Source organism: Orcinus orca, chromosome 11 (assembly GCF_937001465.1).
Source record: "Orcinus orca chromosome 11, mOrcOrc1.1, whole genome shotgun sequence".
Lineage (NCBI taxonomy): Eukaryota > Metazoa > Chordata > Mammalia > Artiodactyla > Delphinidae > Orcinus > Orcinus orca.
The window spans coordinates 10,278,597-10,285,396 of record NC_064569.1 but is presented as its reverse complement, the minus strand read 5'-3'; positions in this window follow the sequence as shown (position 1 = coordinate 10,285,396).

The window sequence follows — 6,800 nt, the reverse complement described above, 5'->3', positions numbered from 1 at the left end:
ACTAGTGCCTATTCTCAGAGTGCCTTTGCCTAGTTACAAGAAATCATGGGCTGGGGTGATGCATCTGTACAGTTGTCGGCCTAAAAAAATGTATAGACTATACACCAGGTACCAGGTGCTAGCTAGAGTCTTTGAATTCAAGGTTCAAAAGAAAAAGCTAGCCTCTGCCAACCCAGGGAGGGCTGGCTGACTCCTGGAAAACTCTGGTTCACTGTACTGATTGTGAGAGTAAAGAACAAAGATCCAACGTCAAGGAGCCTGAATGGAACAAGAAAGAGACAGGAAGGGCCAATTAGGTAAGTTTTCACACAGAGAAAACATTGGTGTTTCTTGACAGCAACTCAGAAGACAAGATCAAGAGGTCAGGGGAGCAGTTTAGGAAATGATACACGTGAACTCAGATGGAAACTAGATGGAAAAGGAGAGAAACGTTCATCATGAAGAAGCATAGCACGGGGCTTCCCTGGTGGCGCAGTGGTTGAGAGTCCGCCTGCCGGTGCAGGGGATACGGGTTCGTGCCCTGGTCCGGGAAGATCCCACATGCCGCGGAGCGGCTGGGCCCGTGAGCCACGGCCGCTGAGCCTGCGCGTCCGGAGCCTGTGCTCCGCAACGGGAGAGGCCACGACAGTGAGAGGCCTGCGTACCGCAAAAAAAAAAGAACTAGCATCCAGGGAAGCAAGAGGTAGAAGACTTAATAACATAGAACTTCAGAGGGAGGATCTGGACCTCTAAACAAGAAGAAATATGACCCAAAAAGCCTGGCCTTGATCATTTTGCGACTACAAGTGGGAAAAGGAGGATCTGCCTTACCAGACACTCGCAGAAGCAGCACTGCTGGTGGCAGAGAGTGGAAGCTGGGATAACTGGCCCCAAACTAGGTTAACCAGAGCAGAGAACTAGAAGGGAGAGAGAGGCAAGAAGGTGGGGAGTAGTGCAGAAGGAGACTGAGAAGGAGACTGGGGAAAAGGGGGTGGGCATCTACCGAGTGAAGTTATAAGAATTGGCAATGGTGCTAAAGCCATGGATGAGTTTGGAGAAAAGGCAGGGTGGCCAAAGGACAGATGTTTCATCTGATCCAATCATTATCCGAGGAGAGAACATCTTTGTCCGTGGTCTCTCCAGCAACAGGTGGATGGGCCCTGGGATCCTGCCTCGTGTGGCCTCCATATGTTGTCTAGTCCAGCAGTATTCAAGGTGAGGAACTCACACCAGAATGTAATCACGAACAGCCTCCTTCGTCTAGAGCAGAGGTTGGCCAGCTGCAGCCCCTCCTCCACCCCCAAGCCACATCCAACGCACTGGCCACTTCCTGCTTGTGCCAGTTTTTGTTTATTTTCATTTATTTTTTTAATCACCCTTTTTTTTAAACTCTTCATTGAATTTGTTACAATTTTGCTTCTGTTTTATGTTTTGGTTTTTTGGCCGCAAGGCATGTGGGATCTTAACTCCCCGAACAGGGATTGAACCAGCACCCCCTACGTTGGAAGGCAAAGTCCTAACCACTGGACTGCCAGGGAAGTCCCCCAATTTTCGTTTTAAAAAAAAACAGTTGGGGGCTTCCCTGGTGGCGCAGTGGTTGAGAGTCCACCTGCTGATGCAGGGGACGCAGATTCGTACCCCGGTCCGGGAAGATCCCACGTGCCGCGGAGCGGCTGGGCCCGTGAGCCATGGCCGCTGAGCCTGTGCGTCTGGAGCCTGTGCTCCGCAACGGGAGAGGCCACGACAGTGAGAGGCCCGCGTACCGCAAAATAAAAAAAAACAGTTGGGACTTCCCTGGTGGTACACTTGTTAAGAATCCACCCGCCAGTGCAGGGGACATGGGTTCAAGCCCTGGCCTGGGAAGATCCCACATGTCACGGAGCAACCAAGCCCAAGCACCACAACTACTGAGCTTGCGCTCTAGAGCCCGTGTGCCACAACTGCTGAAGCCCGTGAGCCTAGAGCCCGTGCTCCTCAACAAGAGAAGCCACCACAGTGAGAAGCCCGCACACCGCAACCAAGAGAAGGCCCCGCTCGCTGCAACTAGAGAAAGCCCATGCACAGCAACAAAGACCCAACACAGCCACAAATAAATAAATAAATAAATAAAATTTATTGAAAAAAAAACAAGTTGTATTAGACAGACTCACACCAATTCGAGGTGCGTTGTCTGTGGCTCTTTTAGCGCTACCAAACAGCAGCATTGACTAGTTGTGATGGAGACTGTCCAGCAAAGCCTAGAATATTTTCTATCTGGCCCTTTACAGAGAAAGTTGGCCAACCTGTGATCTAGAGGTCTTATTCTAAAATGGCAGTAGAACCTAACAGTGTGCTTCATGGCATGGGCGGTCGACGTTTTGGTGCAAGTTCCTTCACTGGTGGTAGACCTAGACCACTAAGGGTATGTGGACTGGCCACTGTGGACGCTTTGGGTGGTGCTGTCAACTGAGCAGTGGGCAAGGGTCGCTACTGCCCACGTGTGGGTTCAAAGCTCAGGCTCCAAGGAGGCAGAACACCATTTTAACCCCGTAAATGCCGTCACCCAGCACTACAGGCGCCTAGAACAACCTGCCATCCTAGACGCCATATTTAAAAGATTGCGGTGTTCAGAAGCCACAGAGCAGAGGCCCTGTCTGGAGGTTATTTTGATGAGAGGAGCACGTGTATTTATGCTTGTCTGTCTTCATTATAATTAGACTGCTCACTCCTCAGGGTAAAACTTGTCTAACCATAAACTTCTGAGTGTATACTTCATTCCTAAGGGTAAATAAGTTAATAACAGGAAACCACCAAACTTCTTAATAGGAAAAAAATATTTAGTTTTATTCTATGGAAACTTTTGTGAAGTGATGGCCAATAATAATAATATGGGGACAATTTGCCCAATTTCTCCCAATTTTAGTATCTAATTGATTTCTTGGATTTGACTGTGTGAGGAGTTCTAGAACAGGTGGGGTGTTGTTTGCTTTGTTTCTTGGGGTGTGTGTGTGTGTGTGTTTTAAATCAGGAAAGGCAAGTAGTTTCAGAAATATAGTTTAGATTGATTCTGGCTCTGGTTCTAACGCTGGCTCTATGCTAGCTGTTCAATTCAACCATCTCTGGTCTGCTGGGCCCAGGGTTCCCTGACACAGAAATGACCCCGCCGGAATGCTGTCCCATTCCAAAATGATCCCTCTGCTGGGCCAGACTCATCTAGCTGCCGTGACACCCCTGGTGTACTTGACTCATTCCCCCAGCCAGGCTGCAGCAGGGTGTGGATGCCCAAAGGAGCTCTCCCACAGCCTCGCCTCCTCCAGCCCTTCCGGAAAGGCAGCTCAAGGATTCCAGCATTCCAGCAACCAGCCCTTCCAGTTGCGCAGAAATTTCCTGCCTTGGCAACCAAGAGACATTAGGTTTCGTTTCATTTTAAATGCACAGTACATCCCCAGGCCCCCCCCCCACCTCTGTTCTAATTCCATTCAGTCGATTCCTTTTGGCCCTTTATTTTTGTGCATTAGAAAGGGGGCTTAGATAGCTAGTGGGAAGCAGCCGCATAGCACAGGGAGATCAGCTCAGTGCTTTGTGACCACCTAGAGGGGTGGGATAGGGAGGGTGGGAGGGAGGCCCAAGAGGGAAGAGATATGGGGATACATGTATATGTATATGTATAGTTGATTCACTTTGGGTTTTTCTTTTTAATTCTTGAATTTTACATTATTTATTTTTTTCTAAAGCAGGTTCTTATTAGTCATCAGTTTTATGCACATTAGTGTATACATGTCAATCCCAATCTCCCAATTCATCACACCACCACCACCACTCCTCCACCACTTTCCCCCTTGGTGTCCATGCATTTGTTCTCTACATCTGTGTCTCAATTTCTGCCCTGCAAACCAGTTCATCTGTACTATTTTTCTAGGTTCCATGTATATGCGTTAATACACGATATTTGTTTTTCTCTTTCTGACTTACTTCACTCTGTATGACAGTCTCTAGATCCATCCACCTCTCAACAAATGACCCAATTTTGTTCCTTTTTATGGCTGAGTAATATTCCATTGTATATATGTACCACACCTTCTTTATCCATTCGTCTGTCAATGGGCATTTAGGTTGCTTCCATGACCTGGCTATTGTAAATAGTGCTGCAGTGAACATTGGGGTGCATGTGTCTTTTTGAATTATGGTTTTCTCTGGGTATATGCCCAGTAGTGGGACTGCTGGATCATATGGTAATTCTATTTTTAGTTTTTTAAGAAACCTCCATACTGTTCTCCATAGTGGCTGTATCAGTTTACATCCCCACCAACAATGCAAGAGGGTTCCCTTTTCTCCACACCCTCTCCAGCATTTGTTGTTTGTAGATTTTCTGATGACGCCCATTTTAATTGGTGTGAGGTGATATCTCTTGTAGTTTTGATTTGCATTTCTCTAATAATCAGTGATGTTGAGCAGCTTTTCACGTGCTTCTTGGCCATCTGTATGTCTTCTTTGGAGAAATGTCTATTTAGGTCTTCTGCCCATTTTTGGATTGGGTTGTTTGTTTTTTTAATATTGAGCTGCATGAGCTGTTTATATATTTTGGAGATTAATCCTTTGTCCGTTGATTTGTTTGCAAATATTTTCTCCCATTCTGAGGGTTGTCTTTTCATCTTGTTTATGGTTTCCTTTGCTGTGCAAAAGCTTTTAAGTTTCATTAGGTCCCATTTGTTTATTTTTCTTTTTATTTCCCTTACTCTAGTATGTGGATCAAAAAAGATCTTGCTGTGATTTATGTCAAAGAGTGTTCTTCCTATGTTTTCCTCTAAGAGATTTATAGTGTTTGGTCTTACGTTTAGGTCTCTAATCCATTCTGAGTTTATTTTTGTGTATGGTGTTAGGGAATGTTCTAATTTCATTCTTTTACATGTAGCTGTCCAGTTTTCCCAGCACCACTTATTGAAGAGACTGTCTTTTCTCCATTGTATATCCTTGCCTCCTTTGTCATAGGTTAGTTGGCCATAGGTGCATGGGTTTATCTCTGAGCTTTCTATCTTGTTCCATTGATCTATGTTTCTGTTTTTGTGCCAGTACCATATTTTCTTGATTACTGTAGCTTTGTAGTATAGTCTGAAGTTAGGGAGTCTGATTCCTCCAGCTCCATTTTTATCTGTCAAGACTGCTTTGGCTATTCGGGGTCTTTTGTGTCTCCATACAAATTTTAAGATTTTTTGTTCTAGTTCTGTAAAAAATGCCATTGGTAATTTGATAGGGATTGTGTTGAGTCTGTAGATTGCTTTGGGTAGTATAGTCATTTTCACAATATTGATTCTTCCAATCCAAGAACATGGTATATCTCTCCATCTGTTGGTATCATCTCTAATTTCTTTCATCAGTGTCTTATAGTTTTCTGCATACAGGTCTTTTGTCTGCCTAGGTAGGTTTATTCCTAGGTATTTTATTCTTTTTGTTGCAATGGTAAATGGGAGCGTTTCCTTAATTTCTCTTTCAGATTTTTCACCATTAGTGTATAGGAATGCAAGAGGTTTCTGTGCATTAATTATATATCCTGCAAATTTACCAAATTCATTGATTAGCTCTAGTAGTTTTCTGGTGGCATCTTTAGGATTCTCTATGTATAGTATCATGTCATCTGCAAACAGTGACAGTTTTACCTCTTCTTTTCCAATTTGTATTCCTTTTATTTCTTTTTCTTCTCTGATTGCCATGGCTAGGACTTCCAAAACTATGTTGAATAACAGTGGTGAGAGTGGACATCCTTGTCTTGTTCCTGATCTTAGAGGAAATGCTTTCAGTTTTTCACCATTGAGAATGATGTTTGCTGTGGGTTTGTCATATATGGCCTTCATTATTTTGAGGTAGGTTCCCTCTATGCCCACTTTCTGGAGAGTTTTTATCATAAATTGGTGTTGAATTTTGTCAAAAGCTTTCTCTGCATCTATTGAGGTGATCATATGGTTTTTATTCTTCAGTTTGTTAACATGGTGTATCACATTGATTGATTTGTGTGTATTGAAGAATCCTTGCATCCCTGGGATAAATTTCACTTGATCATGGTGTATGATCCTTTTAATGTGTTGTTGGATTCTGTTTGCTAGTATTTTGTTGAGGATTTTTGCATCTATATTCATCAGTGATATTGGTCTGTAATTTTCGTTTTGGAGTATCTTTGTCTGGTTTTGGTATCAGGGTGATGGTGGCTTCATAGAATGAGTTTGGGAGTGTTCCTTCCTCTGCAATTTTTTGGAAGAGTTTGAGAAGGATGGATGTTAGCTCTTCTCTAAATGTTTGACAGAATTCACCTGTGAATCCATCTGGTCCTGGACTTTTGTTTGTTGGAAGATTTTTAATCACAGTTTCAATTTCATTACTTGTGATTGGTCTGTTCATATTTTCTATTTCTTCCTGGTTCCGTCTTGGAAGGTTATACCTTTCTAAGAATTTGTCCATTTCTTCCAGTTTGTCCATTTTATTGGCATAGAGTTGCTTGTAGTAGTCTCTTAGGATGCTTTGTATTTCTGTGGTGTCTGCTGTAACTTCTTTTCCATTTATAATTTTATTGATTTGAGTCCTCTCCCTCTTTTTCTTGATGAGTCTGGCTAATGGTTTATCAATTTTGTTTATCTTCTCAAAGAACCAGATTTTACTTTTATTGATCTTTGCTATCATTTTCTTTGTCTCTATTTCATTTATTTCTGCTCTGATCTTTATGATTTCTTTCCTTCTGCTAACTTTGAGTTTTGTTTGTTTTTCTTTCTCTAGTTCCTTTAGGTGTAAGTTTAGATTGTTTATTTGAGATTTTTCTTGTTTCTTGAGGTAGGCTTGTATAGCTATAAACTTAC